Here is a 15,524-nt window from a genome sequence, read left to right as displayed (position 1 = left end):
CTATAAGATTTAATTGTTTTTCTAATAATTTGGATAAGCTTTTCATAATATATATTAGCTAGAGATATATTAGCAAACGTATCAGCTATAAATATATGTTATATAGGATATATTGACTGAAAATATATGGTTGGAAATCTGTTGCTTAACTTTTGAATTTGGATTATTTTTTGACCTACAGAGGTTTGGGATTTTTTTACCTAGTCAAATCTGAGCAGAGTACTCTATATGTTTACCTGTACCATAAGGTAAACCTCAGGAAAGCCCACTTTCTTCACACATTGGTATACTCGTGTGTATACATTTGATCTATAAATCACAGAAAAGAAATTAAGCAGAGAAAGAAGTGGTTGGTCTTGATTTGAAATTCTCCCTAGTAAAATTTCTACAGCAAATATTAGACCTAATATTTGGCATAGATGATGCTCATTCCATTTGGTATGTTTCTTTTTTTTTTTTTTTCATTCATTCGTAGCCTTTAATAAAAGGTGAATTTGAGAGCTTCTCTGGGAACAGCTCTTGATGTTGACAGGATAATGAATAGGGAAACAGGCAATGATGGTTCATCATCTTCAGCTTGAACAATGGCGAGAATTCAAATATGGGTTCCCTGGAACATGAATTTTTGCTGGTTTGCTATTGTTATTTCCTGCAATCCTGTTTGGCTCCAGGAATCGATCCTCTTTACTTCTTGCTGTTCTTTGACAATTTCCTGATGGTCTCTGCACTGGTTTCCTGTGGCTGCTGCAACAAATTACCAGAAATTTAGTGGCTTAAAGCAACACAGATTTACTATTGTGTTACGGTTCTGGAGTTCGAGATCTCCAGAATAAGTTTCACTATGCTAACACTAAGGTGTTGGCAGGGCTGGTTCCTTCTGGAGACTCTGAGGAGAGAATGGGTTTTCTTACCTTTTTTCAGCTTGTGGCTGCCTGTGATCCTTGGCCTGTGACCCCTTCTCCACCCTCAAAGGGTATCACTCCAAACTCTGCTAATCATCACATTGCCTTCTCTGACTCTGAGCCTTCCTGCCTCCCTCTTATAAGGACGCTTGTGATTACACTGGGCCCACCTGGATAATGCAGGATTATTCTCCCCATCTCAGAGGAGATGTTCTTTCAGCCATATAATGACATAACATTCACAGGTTGCAGGGACTAGGACGTAGACATATTTGGGGGCCATGATTCAGCCTACCACTGCAAGGAGCACAGTCTGAACCTCCTTCCATCCCACAGTGCTGTGGGGCCTCAAACTTGCCCTGTTGCTGTACGTGCGCATCTCGTATGCCTGGGGTGAGAGCTGGTTCTCTGGTACCCCTACAAACTGCAGGTTTCATTATAATCCTTTATTTGGGGCCAGACTATACAGTTCATGTTCTTCCTCGGTTTCTTTTCTTGTTTATGACCCCAGGTCAACATTTGGACAAGCCGGGGCAGCCTCCTACACTGTAGCGGACTGCATATTGTCCTCTCATTATCAGCCAAAGCGAAGAGAACATCTCCCATTGAACTCATCCTCAGCGTCACAATGATGCCACTCCTGTCACTGGATTAGACATGCCTACATGTGGGTGCCAGCCCAAGTTCTCCTGGGTCACATTATACTCCATGTTACTAATTCCTGGTCACTCCTTCTTGAGGATGAGGGCCACAGCACGCCCAGCCCTGCTTTGTCCCAGCCACAACCTCTTCCCTCACTGGGTTGTCAGAGTGCCATCTTTCCCTGGGCCAGGTCCCTGGGCCAGGTCCATCTGAGTTGTGTCAGTTTGCAACCACGCTGAATGCTCCTCCCTTGGAAAATATCTCGGAAGCAGGCTGAACTTTTTTGTGTTTGTTTTTTTTTTTTAATTTAAATTCAAGTTACTTAACATATCATGTAGTATTGGTTTCAGGAGTAGAAATCAGGGATTCATCACTTACACAACACCCAGTGCTCATCCCAACAAGTACCCTCCTTAATGCAGGCTGAGCTTTTTAACATTTACTTTATAGATTTCTAGAGCTGTAACATGAGGTTACTGTTGGTTCACCAGGGGCCTACAAGGATTAGTTAGCAGTAGCAGGCAGCTACCTTGGTTCTTCCTGTGCACGAGCTCCCCTTTCTCTTTATTACTTTTTTTTAAGTTTTCTTAAAAGATATTAAAAATTGTTTAAGTTTATTTATTTATTTTGAGAGAGAGAAGGAGAGAGAGAGGGAGCGCATGCAAGCAAGGGAGTGGCAGAAAGAGGGAGAGGGAGAGAATACGGAGCAGGCTCTGTATTGTCAGTGCAGAGCCCGATGTGGGAAACAACAAACATTTATTATGTCACAGCTTCTATGGGTTCAGAACGTGCAGGGTGAGGCTTATCTGGGTGCCTCTGACTTCCTGTCTCTTGGGAGGCTACGGTCAAGGTGCTGGTCGGGGCCGGAGTCAACTCAAGGCTCAGAGGGAGCAGGATCCACTTTTAAGCTCACTCACACAGCTGTAGACAGGTTTCAGGCCCTCACTAGCCAGAGACGTCAGTCCCTTGACCTATGGGCTTCACGGGACTTTTCACAGCATGATAGCTTGTTTCTGGAAGAGTGAGGGATGAAAGAGAGAGATAGAGAGAGGCCAAGACAGAAGCCATGATCTTTCATAACCTGGTCTTGGAAGTAACATCCCATCGCTTCTCTATTCTACACCTGGAAGGGAGTCACTGAATCCAGCCCACACTCGAAGGGGCAGGATTACACAAGGAGTGGGTACCAGGGGGCAGGGGTCACTGGAGGTCATCTTAGAGGTTGCCTGAGACCCCCTCAAGAAGAGTTAGAGAAACAGGGTGCTATCTCCCAGTAGGGAGCAGGGTGTGCACAAGCTGAGAGGGGTCATAGCACTTCAGAGAAAACGAGCTGTGAGCAGAGTTGTGCATTTACTCATACCACAACTCGGGCCACTCCCTTTCTCCCGGCCTTCTCTCTGGGTTCTGTTTTATTAACCAAACTAACTGAACAAAAACCAAGAAGCTAACTCCCATGCTGGTCACTTCTCCGAGTTTCAAGTTCTCCATCCACAACCTGCCTACCAGTGTTTACTTTCTGAAATCCACAGTAGTCATTTTTTTTCTTTCTATTTTGTCCAGAGTTCATCACAGTTCACAGTGGGAAGGGTGTTCTGTAAGCCGTGTATACTGCCTCTCGTACTGGAAGTGGAGCTCTGCATTATTTGGAATACATCAGATTAGTGTTGGACAATATGTTACCCCGGTTATAGTGGGAGGGAAAAGGATTAAAAAGCCCAGGAATTGCCGGGTCAGAACAACTCATTTGGGCTTCCATAAAAGACTATAATGATTCTAGGGGCGCCAGAGTGGCTCAGTCGGTTAAGCATCTGACTCTTGATCTTGGCTCAGGTCATGGATCTCAGGGTTCATGAGTTCGAGCCCCGCATTGGGCTTTGTGCTGTCAGCGTGGAGCCTGCTGGGGATTCTCCCTCTCTCTCTGCCCCTCCCTTGCTTGTGTGCACACACATGACTATGCACTCTCTTTCTCTCTCAAAAATAAATAAATAAACAAACACTTTTTAAAAAACTATAATGATTTTAAATTTAATTCTTTTTTTTTTTTTTTTTTTTGCTCCTGGAGTAGAAGGAACATGGAGTATCGAGATTCATGGATCTGATTTAAATTCCAGTTCTAACATTTACTAGCAGGGTGACCTCCCGCAAACGAATTAATCTATGCTTTAGTTTCTTCGTCTGTAAAGTCGGATAATGATACGTAACTCTGGATTGTACAGGGTTATCTGAAACAATGTCTATGAAATGCATACAGTACACTGCCTGGTACACAGGCAGCCTTCCACAGAGCTTTTTACCTTTCTCTTTCCTTCATAATTCAGCTACCCAGTAAGTTCATGGTGCCAATGTAGTTTGGCATTTGCTAAACCATTATCCAGAGTATCCCAGTGTGCATGGAAAGAAAACAGCTAGGCCAGAATGGCTGTCTTTGTAGGGAGAGTGTCGGTGTGCGTGTAGGGCTGGCTCTCTGCCCGGGATGCAGGGGTCAGTGGGGCTGCCGCCAGCTGTCTGCAGTGTTAGCCAGGGAAATCAACTCACAGCCCTCCTGGCACCTACTGCTGGACTTGGGTAAACATAATTACAGCCTTTAAAAAGAAAAAAGGGAAAGCAACCAAGATCCCCGCTCACCATGTAAACAGGATGTCCACTGAATGGCAGCCGTGGAGATGTTTATTTTCTGTTCAGGGGGCAATTGACAAAAGGCCTCGGGGAGCCTTTATTGCTGCCTGGGGCAATGGCCTGCCTGCCGCGGTGGTGGTGGTGGTGGTGGTGGTGGTGGTGATGGTGGCTGGGTTTCTCCCAGCTCTGTCTGCATTGCCAACGCTGAGCTTCAGCTGAGAGCTCTGGGGCTGTGCTCTTTGGAACCACCATGCTGTCCTTAGAGATGCTGGGTCTGGTGTTCTGCTCAAGGCCCTTTATACACAGATAAATATACACTGATACATACGCATATAAATATACATAGATACATATACACTGATGTCCAGTGTTCAGTTTCCAGTGTGTGACCTGGAGGCTGGCTGCTTCAGCCTCTATGTAATCATCATCTTAATGATAGCTACCATTTACTCAGAGCAAGGCAGCTGGCCAAATACTTCACATGGGTGATCTCATTTAACCCTCGTGATAACCCTGTGTTGGTTTTATTGTCTTCACTCTACACCTGAAGAGGCTCAGCAAGGATAAGCAATTGGATTTGAAGTCAGATTGGTTAAATTCTCAAACCTGTGCTTAAATAGTAAGCTAGGTGAAGGCAGGGACCATCTGTCAAGTTCACCACTATCTCTACGGCCCAGCACAATGACTGAGAAACATCCGTTGGGTGAATGATTTAAAAAAAAAAAATTCCACCTGAATGCTCTTCTCCCCTGACTTTCTGGGGAGCACATCTCCGCCCAGTACTGAGAGTGCGTTGCACGACTTAGTCCACATGTTTCTGTTCTGCCCTGGGCGACTTGGGGCACTCACTGGTCAGTGCTGACTGCAGTTGGGTCTTGGGTATGGGCTGAGGCACCGCGGCAGTGACTAATTGGCCAGTGTCTAACCAAGAAGACAACTCTGCTTTAGTCCAGGCTTCTCTGGCATTATAGGCAAGGAAGGCATCTCTTGAGCCTGCTCCTGGGGCAGTGGAAACAGTAAAGCAGCAGTTGGGTCTTGGGTATGGGCTGAGGCACCGCGGCAGTGACTAATTGGCCAGTGTCTAACCAAGAAGACAACTCTGCTTTAGTCCAGGCTTCTCTGGCATTGTAGGCAAGGAAGGCATCTCTTGAGCCTGCTCCTGGGGCAGTGGAAACAGTAAAGCAGGTGCTTGTCTCAGCTGGTATGTAATCTCTGGAGAGGGGTTTTGCTGTCCCTCTTCCAGAACACAGGTGGGTTGGGATGGAGTTGTGAAGATAGTCTGAGCAGATTTCCCAGGAATGCCAGGACGTGGTCCCTCTACCTTTATAATCCCAAATGTAACTGGCAGAGACCCAAGAGCCCTTTGGTCTTCTAATTCCTTTATTGTCTTTTAAAATTATTTATTATTATTATTATCAAAGCATAATTAACATCCAGTGTTATATTAATTTCAGGCGTACAATATAATGATTCACCAATTCAATACATTGCTCAGTATTCATCGTGATAAATGTACTCTTAATCCCCTTTAATTCACCCATCTCCTCACCCACCTCCCCTCTGGCATCCACTTATTTGTTCTCTGTATTTAAGAGTGTTTTGTTTATTTATTTGTCCATCTTTTCTTTGTTCATTTTTTAAAATTGCTTAAATTTCACATATGAGTGAAATCATATGGTATTTGTCCTTCTTTGATTTATTTCTCCTATTTCACTTAGCATTTGACCCTCTAGGCCCATCTAATTCTTGAATAGAAGGAAAGGGACGTGTTTGTTCTGCAGGATAGATTAGGACATCAAAATACTCCGTTCCAAAAGAGGACTTTATCCTACATCCGAACCTTTAGGTTAGAGAGAGATGAAACCTTCTTCATTTCTATTCAGGTGTCCTTCGGGGGAGGCACATGGGTGGTAGCAGGGACTCTCCCTGAAACTGATCATTTCCCTGCCTGGAGCTGAGGCCATCATTACCTCAGTATTGTTTGCAAATTACTGCCAAGGGCAGGTAGTTGCTTTAAAATGGCCTAAGTTGTCAGGAAATCTCTGGAAAAGAAATGTATGTCAAAGATTGCCCAAACTGGTATCGTTTGGGTGTTGGTAAAATGCTGGAAATTATAAAGTCTTGTGCTGTATGTGTGTGTGTGTGTGTGTGTGTTCATTGTTGGTGGCAGAATTTTTTTCCTTTCTAATGTTTTAGCCATTATACTCTGATTTATGGAAGCCAATGTCACAGGTCCTAGACCCATCAGTTGATGTGTCCTGTTGGGATGCACCAGACCTACAGGTAGACCTGGGATTTCTGGGAGCAGTCTGGGATCAAAGGTATCATTCAATGTCATTCTCAGTGGTCTCTTTTCCTTATGTTCATTCTTTTCTGCCAAGCATGGCCTCCCACCCTCCTGCTGCCTCTCATCATTCAGTCCCCTGTGTCCATTCTAGGCTTCATTCACACTGGTTCCCACATAGGGCATAGCAGCATGGAGCAGGGCATTCTGTCCATCTCTCCTGGCTTCCCAGTGTCTAACACTTCATTTATCTTGTTTTATGAAGAGAGATTCTATACTTGTTCCTATCACAATATTTGGAATAGGCTGGAAGGAAATATTCTGGAACTCTAAACACTTCTTTTGCCTACATTTCTGATACAGACCTCATTCATTGACCTTCCTACATCCAATATGCTTGAGTCGATGGCAAATTTGGGGCTTTATGCTCTGCATGTGTACATACTCCCTGGTCTCATGCCTGGTTCTACAATGTATACACACACACACACACACACACGCACACAAGCACATATCGCCTACCCTCTACCCTCTCTATGCTTAAAGGATGTCCATTTGCAGATCTAACAATCAAGTACCCAGGGAAAAGGATGGGTCATTATCTTTGGATCAGCTCTTGTTAGTTTAATAGAAATGTCCAAGGGATGTGAAGATAATGGTCCGTGTTTGGAGAACTCCTCTTTCTTACTCTCAATAATTCCCCCATTAGTTGCTATTGGATGCTTATATCCCATCATATTTCAGAGCTGGTTCCAACTTTCTAGGTGTGGGTTTGACTGAGCTTCTGCTAAATGTCACACTGGTCAGGCAGTAGGCATCACAGAAGTCTCGGCTGAATCGATAGGATTTAAGCAATAGGCTTAGAATTAGAGATGCGGAAAACATCAGTACCTCTTTTTGGTGCCAGTGGCCTTCCTGCTCTGGAAAATTTTATTAGAAGCAAAGTGATTTAGAATAGTTTCCCATCAAATAAACCTTTTTTTGCACAGATCACAACAGCCCCTGTCGCACGTGGAACCCAACCTGCCACTGCCATTTTATTATTGCAACTAGGAATTGTGACCCCACCCACTGCACCAGCCCGCTCTTTCCTGCCTTCTTGGACTATTGCAACCTACCCATGTGTGTGGCCAGGAAAAGCTATGCTCCTTCCCTCTGCTTTCCCTCTTTCCCATAGTCTCCATATGGCTAATGCTGCTGCTGTGTCCACTCAGGTAGCTATGCTCTGGCTCTAATGCCCTTCTCTGTGATGGGGCTGCTGCATCTGCAGGGCTCCTGTCATGCTGGGTGGATCCAGAAAGCACCACGCTCCTCCCACTGAGATTGACCATGAATGACAGTTCTTTCCAAAGCAAAGTGGCAATCAAAGTGTCTCCCAAAGTGACAGGTCTTTCAACCAAACTTGGGGCCACAATATTACCTTGCTAATTTGTGGGACCCAAGGAATTTAACAAAAATCCCCTACCCGTGGACAAGCAGAGCAAGACTAACTCCATTTTGTGCTACACCCACCATCTCATGTATAACCCCCACATGACCTACTTATTGCTTAAGACACTCCCCCACCCTGGTCAAGCCGCCGAGCACACCCTTACTGGAAACCAGCTCATATAGGAATATGGAACCCCTAACCGCCAAAGAATGTAAACCCCGCCTTTTGCCTGCCAAACTTGCGTGCCAATTCTGACCAGAGTGATAGGCTAGTTCAAACAGTTACTATAGGGTAAATTGTAATTCAATTGGCCACCTGCGTGTGGACTGACATGAATGTGCAACTTTCTGTGTGTGTTACAATCTCATTGGCCACTGGCCCCTATAAAACTGCTACCCCTCTTAACCTAGGGGTCCAAGTCCCTGCTCCACTGTGTCGGGTATACTTGGGCCCAAGCTCGAGCTTGCAAATAAACCCTTGTGCGTTTGCATCGGTATTGGCTCCTTGGTGGTCTCTCAGATTCGAAATCGGGGGCATTACAAATTCAGTTTTATAACTAGCTTGCTAGAGGCCTAGAGGAAGAACCCGTAAACACAGAATAAATTGAGGTTCAGGAAATGAAGCAGGATTGTTCAAGTGTCTGGGGTCTGGGGCTCTTTGATTGTCAGCCCCAGAGTTTGCTTTTCCTTGCTCTCTGGGGGCCTGGGGCCCTTGTGCAGTAGGAACTTTCCTTGGTGGTCTTCCTGGGCACTCTGTGTGCCCGACACATGTATACAGAATGCCCATGAGCAGCATTTTCATTCACATGAAGACATGTGGGGCCTACGCAGGGTTTTTCCAGGCTAGACTCCGAATTATCGTATTTTTTTTTTTTTGAAAAATAAAGATATTGGCTGTAACTGCAGCTAATGTTTAAGAGGTAGGAATTGTTTATTTTTTTAATGCTTTTCTGTGTTTTCTAACTTAAAAACCAAGGACAAAATGAGAGGCCAAGAACACAGCAGATGTTTACTGTTAAACCTAAAAACATTTCTCAATCCCATTTACTGTCACTTTTCTCACTTAACAGTCTGTATAGTAAGAGTCATGTTTTCCAAGGCCCTAACATGTCTTACAATTTTCCCTTTTGGTTATTGCTTAAATAAACACCCAGATGTGCTATTTTACAGATCATAAGACATATCAAATGTGGTCCTTTCATTCTCTTTATCACACATGGTGCCTTGGCCCCTGGCTTTCGGAGCTGAGCTCAAGTTCTTTGTCAAGCTGAGCTGTGGCAGACATCACTCTCCATCTGCCTCAGCTGGAAGGAGTGACAATTGTGTTTCACCTCTAGGAGACTATGTGGGCAGAGCTGGCCTCTCCTGGGCCTGCTATAGAGGGGGAAACCGCCATGACAGCAAACTGGCAAGACTGTGGGTTCTGCTCACCTTCATTTGGCTCAGTCAATGAAGGAACAAACATGATCATCAAATAGATGCTTTTGACCGATACGTATTGTTAAGCGTCTTGAAGGCTGTAGGAAGCAAGGGAAAAAGGGCTAAAGATGTAGAAAGAGCTTGGAAATGGATTCAAATTCATTAGGGTTGCTGGTAGACACTATTAATGATTCCAAGTATTTCTTTGAATTAGAGAGTCATGGGGCTCTTTTAAATTGAGTGTTTCTTTGCAAAAGAAAAAAGGGTGTGTGGAGGGGAATTAGCAGATTCCCAAAAAATATAAATTGGGTTTTGGCAGAAAACCTATTTCTTCTTGCCTTCAGAGAGTCATGCAAGTCTCAGGAATGGCAAACATCTGTTTGAAGGGCATCCGACCTTGGCGTGGCAGGCAGCTCAGAAGAAAGGGCGATGGGATTTGGTGTATAGTTTTCATTCAAGATAGCAGGTGGCCAGGTATTAAGAATGGAGCAGGGGTGCCTGGGTGACTCAGTCAGTTGAGCATCCTGCTCTTGATTTCAGCTCAGGTCATGATCCCAGGGTTGTGGGACCGAGCCCTGTGTCAAGATTAAGATTGTCTCTCTCTCCCTCTGCTCCTCTTCCCTGCTGGAGCGCTCTCTCTCTCTCTCTCTCTCTCTCTCTCTCTCAGATAAAAACAAACAAAAGCAGAGCAACTATTCCACAAGTATTTACTGAGTATCCACCGCGTGCTGGGGATGCAAAGTTACTAGGACGCACCAAGACCCAAATAGTTTATTCCATCACACAGATGTTAGGATAAAGGTTCACTGTGCATTGTCATGAATATACTGTGCCTTTACTGTGGTTCTTTCTTGTGCAGCTTAGAATTCAGTGGGCAATTACCATGCACGTAATACAGACCAGTAGAAGAGGCTAAGCCTAGTTCACTTTCATGCATATGAACTGAATAGCTGGTCATTTTTTCCTTTCGACCACTTTTTAAAACATTGGCAGGTTATATTGATATTAAAATGATAAAAATAGTCTGAGATTCATGAGTGCAAGTTTGCTCTTGCAAGCTTTGTGCCAGATACATATTTTTAAATTTTTTTAATGTTTATTTATTTTTGAGAGAAAGAGACTGAGAGACAGAACACGAGTAGGGGAGGTGCAGAGAGAGAGAGAGAGAGAGAGAGAGAGAGACACTGAATCCAAAGCAGGCTCCAGGCTCTGAGCTGTCAGCACAGAGCCCGACGTGGGGCTTGAACTCACAAACTGTAAGATCATGACCTGAACTGAAGTCGACGTTTAACCAACTGGGCCACCCAGTCACCCCAAGTGCCAGATATTTTTTAGAATTCCTAATTTTTCTTACTTTATGTAGGTAAAATGGTATGTATATTATGTTATACTGCTAGTGGGTATAGAGCAATATCTATTAAATATATTAAATGATAAACATTTTAATATCTCTGCCATTAAATGAATACATATGAGTATAGACATTAAGTGTGATAAATAAAGATCTTAAGTAAACTCACATCATTTTAGGTCAGGCATTCCTGCCAACTAAGTTATGAGAAAGATTCAGTTTTCAAAGACTTTAAAAATTTCACCAAGGGGGCGCCTGGGTGGCTCAGTCGGTTGAACGTCCGACTTTGGCTCAGGTCATGACCTCACCGTCTGTGAGTTTGAGCCCCACATCAGGCTCTGTGCTGACAGCTCAGAGCCTGAAGCCTGTTTCGGATTCTGTGTCTCCCTCTCTCTGACCCTCCCCCATTCGTGCTCTGTCTCTCTCTGTCTCAAAACAATAAATAAAGGTTAAAAAAAAATTTCACCAAGATATGGTGGACTTATAGTGTTGATGAAGATCATTCACTACGACCCAAATAGTTTATTTCTTCATACAGACAGGGGAATAAAAGTTCACACAGTTTGTTGCCATGAATATACGGTGCCTTTGCTGTGATGATTTCATCAGATTTACCTAGGAAACAATTTTGACTTTTCCCTACAAACAAGTTTAATTGTAGGAAAAACACTGCTACCACCCACTGAAGATCTTTTGCTGTTCGTGTTTGGAGTTTTTCCTCCAGGCTTCAAGGCTGACATTCTATTAGAATCACTCTGCTAGTTGACCTCTTGTGAACTATAATGCGAAGTAGGAAACGGGATTTCACCAGAGCCACACTAAAGCTTCTGAATTAGAGCCAGGAAGTATTTTATTTGATGCATCACAGATCATAAAGCCAACATCCTGTCTGATGGCCCTAGTGGCATCAGCATGGATGGCTGGATGGAAAACAGGGGCAGGAAGGATGTAAGCATGGGTTGGTGAATATAAAACCACATTGGCCTTGATTCTGTATCTTGAGCTCTCCAAACTTCTTCCCAGCCTATGACCTTTGTACTTTCTGTTCCCTCCTGGAACACACTACCTTGTGATTTTGAAGAAACTAGCTACTTCCCATCATTTAGGCATTGCTTTCAGTGGCATCTCCTTTGGAGATGACCTTGACCACCCTGTTTAATGTTATGCACCTCCAGTCTCTTTTTATAACATTACCCTATTTTATTTTCCTCAAAGCACATCTATGAAATGACCTTGTTGGGGCGCCTGGGTGGCTCAGTCGGTTAAGCGTCCGACTTCAGCTCAGGTCACGATCTCGCGGTCCATGAGTTTGAGCCCCGTGTCGGGCTCTGGGCTGATGGCTCAGAGCCTGGAGCCTGCTTCCGATTCTGTGTCTTCCTCTCTCTCTGCCCCTCCCCCGTTCATGCTCTGTCTCTCTCTGTCTCAAAAATAAATAAACGTTTAAAAAAATTTTTTTTAATTAAAAAAAAAGAAATGGCCTTGTTATGTGTTTTCTTATTTACTTGTTCGTTTTCTCTTTCACAAAGTAAAGACCTCTCTGACTTGTTGATAAAATCCTCAGTCCCTAGAGCAGTGCCTGGCATAGGAAGGGACTCAGTAAATATTTGTTGGAAGCATGAATGCCCCCTGCAATAGTACCAGCTCCCCTATTTTAGAATGTCTCCAACCTCTTCCATCCCAATACCCCAGGGTTCTTTGTGTGACAACTCTCCCAGAAAAAAAAAATATTGCAAATGTGGGAAACGTGATAGAGCATGAAGTGTGGTAGAATATTAAATTAGTCTCATAAATTGTGAATCATAAATCATGGTTCCATCTGTTCTGTGACAGAGTGTAAACAGCAAAATTTTCCACAAGATAGGAACTGAAAACAAAGGGAAGCCATGAGTTTCAACTCATGGAGAGGCTGTTACTATTATGTTGGATTGTGTCCTCTCTCTCCTCCTCACTAACCACTTTAGTCATGCTATGCCTTTCTGGAATAGGCCCAGGAATCTTATTCATAGCAGACATTGGTTTCTTCCAATCTAGAAGTTTCTGCCCAATAGCTCTGTGCTCTGGCACCTGGAAGCCACATAACAAATATTTATTGACTATCAGTGGTAAAGTCCACTCTTACACACTTATTCTTCTGAGTCAACTATGTTATTTTTTTCTAAAATGGAGATATCCTTTAGAAAAGGTGACCTATAAAAGAAAACTCTTCCATTCAAATCCAGTATTGTGCAACGCATTGAAAGACTTGATGAGGTATAGGATTTTTTGAGTGTGGGTCAGTATTTGGGCAGGAGTGGTCTGAGTGAGGCATAGTGAGGGGCAACACAAGGTCACAGGTTGTCCTGAGAAGGGATGGGACATTTGGGGAGGACAAAGGAATGAAGCATTTCTAAGACTACTGGTTCACATCACAATTTTGCCTAAGGCAAATATGGTGGGGGAAACTATTCTGGGAGAATTGGTGCCTTCAGATAATGTCCTATTGGCTAAATGCACAGTGGAGGTCCATTTCAAGACCAACCAAACTACAGTTTTATCCAGAGGAAATTAGGTTAAAATGAACATCAGTACACAGATGACATTTCTGAAGGCTTCCCAGGAAACTATAGCAGCAAGTAACTCTGGGGAATGGAAATGAGGGGTAGTAGGGGAGTGGATGGGTCTGCAGAGTTTTGCTTTCCTCTTTATAACCTATTGTAAAGTTTTAGTTTTTCCATGAGAAGGTATTGGTTCCACAATTATAAATTTTAAAAATCAATAAAAACCACTATCTTTTAAAGATTTCACCATTTAAATCTAGCATTTAAAATGCCAGCTGAATAAAAATGAATACCGCAGCAATTGTAATAATCATAGGGGGATGTCATGACAGGGTTCAAATCAATACAGATGGTTCCCAGCTTACAATGGTTCTACTTGTGAGTTTTTGACTTTATGATAGTACAAAAGCCATAAGCATTCAGGAGAAACTGTACTTCAAATTTTGAATTTTGATCTTTTTCTGGGCTAGTGAGATGTGGTACAATAGTCTCTTGTGATGCTGGACAGTGCAGCTAGCTGAGGCTCCCCAGTGGTCAGCAATCATGAGCGTAAACAACCAATTCTGTTTTTCAATAATTACATAAGATATTCAACACTTTGTTACAAAATAGGCTGTGTGTTGGATGATTTTGCCCAAATGTAGGCTAATGTAAGTGTTTTGAACATGTTTAAAGTAGGCCAGACTAAGCTGTGATGTTTGGTAGGTTATTTGTATTAAATGCATTTTTGACTTAACAATACTTTACTTTCAATTTATGGTGGACTCATTGGGACCTAATCCCATTGTAAGTTGAGGAAGATCTGTATATTGACATAAACAGAAAAACCTTGAACTTACAAACACTGTTATTCATATATATTTTCTAGTCTTCTGGGTAGATATTGTTCAACCCTCTCAAGATGTGAAAGCAACTCCAGAAGCTGACCCAGCAATGGTTCTAGAATGCAGACCCTCAGACTTAAGCTTCTCTGACATACCGCCCCCCTACTGTATACATTCTACTCTCCTCGCGACTCATAATCCTTTTTTCTCCTTCTCTCATTACCAATGTAGACTGCTGCCTCTCTTAAGGGTTTCAAATCCCACAAGAGAATTGACTGTCACTGTAGAGTACTCAGGGTAGAAAGGTTTCCCAGGTTTCTTTATTATTCTTGTATCTTTACTGTTAAATGCAATCACCCGAGGGCATGTACAAATGTACCTGATATTTTCAACCTGAAAGTTTTTAACACCTTCTGCACTTAAAATCTGAATTACTTCCTTACGCTGAGAGCACACTGAATAGATTTTCAGACTCTCATGAAGTCCCAGTTTGTCTTCTGCAGAGAGAGAGGGACTTTGATGTGACATTCCTTTCCTATGATGAAGTCATAATTACACATAGGAAAAGAGGGTTTGCACCATAGAGATGAAGGTATTACGATCCATAGCTGTTGGGGAGTGTAAGTTTTTGCAACTATCATCCGCTTCTGAAATAGCATACCTTGTTGAATCTAGAAGATGCCAAGCAGGCAGGGCACCAGGATTTTACATAAGCATTAGTTAAACACTTGATAATTGTAGTTTGTGTAAGAGAAAAATTGTGTAGAGCTGCAGGGATATTAGAGTTGCATCAAACAGTTTTGGGGATTTCCTTTTCCTTTTTTTTTTTTTTTAACATTTTTATTTATTTATTTTTGGGAGAGCGCAAGTGGAGGAGGGGCACAGAGAGGGGGACAGAGGATCCGAAGTGCGCTCTGCGCTGGCCATCTGACCGTAGTGAGCCCGATGTGGGGCCCCAAATCACACACTGCAAGATCATAACCTGAGCCAAAGTTGGATGCTCAACCTCAACGGACTGAGCCACCCAGGCACCCCTCCTTTTCATTTTCTACTGTCTTCATTTAGAAAGCGTGGGAGACTCTCAGTTGGGAGAACTGTAGGTGTGACCTAATTTGGAGCAGTGAGGAAGATCACAGAGATTGTTGAGGCATCTTCTGGCTCTGTGGTTTCCTTCAGCATGGATGCAAGTTAACATTTGTCTGATTTCTCCATAATTTCAGTAAATTACAGCCCCACCCCTGGCCTTACGATAGTAAGTTGTTTCTGAAAAACTCCTTGCAGTCACACCTCTTATAGGTAAAAAATGGAATGTTCATTGAAATTATTAATGCATAGTTACTTAAAAATTGTACAAAGTCTATGTATGTATGTCATTGAAGCCTGGGAAAGAAAGCTATCTGTCTACCAAACACATGTTGGCCCCTTTTACAGCAGAGGCCTGTTCTCTGACATGCAATGTAGAAAGGAATGTGTTCAGAGAGCCCAGACAGAAGCCACCTTCCCCAGCCCCTCTGCCCC

At 43.3% G+C, this 15,524-nt stretch overlaps 1 long non-coding RNA gene across 2 annotated transcripts; it reads right to left on the bottom strand.

Annotated features, from left to right (window-relative positions):
• Nucleotides 1–330: 330 nt before the first annotated feature.
• Nucleotides 331–14,109, bottom strand: LOC131519272 (uncharacterized). Of its 2 annotated transcripts, none has more exons than XR_009265570.1 (3): nt 14,022–14,109; nt 9,307–9,392; nt 331–744 (listed from the first exon to the last, which is right to left on the bottom strand). It is a non-coding gene; the product is annotated as an uncharacterized LOC131519272 (long non-coding RNA). The 2 variants fall into 2 exon arrangements; XR_009265569.1 differs by lacking the exon at nt 331–744 and adding an exon at nt 4,102–4,454.
• Between the last annotated feature and the right edge of the window lie 1,415 nt (nt 14,110–15,524).

The sequence above is a fragment of the Neofelis nebulosa genome, chromosome 8, assembly GCF_028018385.1.
Source record: "Neofelis nebulosa isolate mNeoNeb1 chromosome 8, mNeoNeb1.pri, whole genome shotgun sequence".
In the NCBI taxonomy this organism is placed as follows: domain Eukaryota; kingdom Metazoa; phylum Chordata; class Mammalia; order Carnivora; family Felidae; genus Neofelis; species Neofelis nebulosa.
Note: the sequence above shows the minus strand (reverse complement) of the source record. Positions and strands in the feature narration are given on the sequence as shown.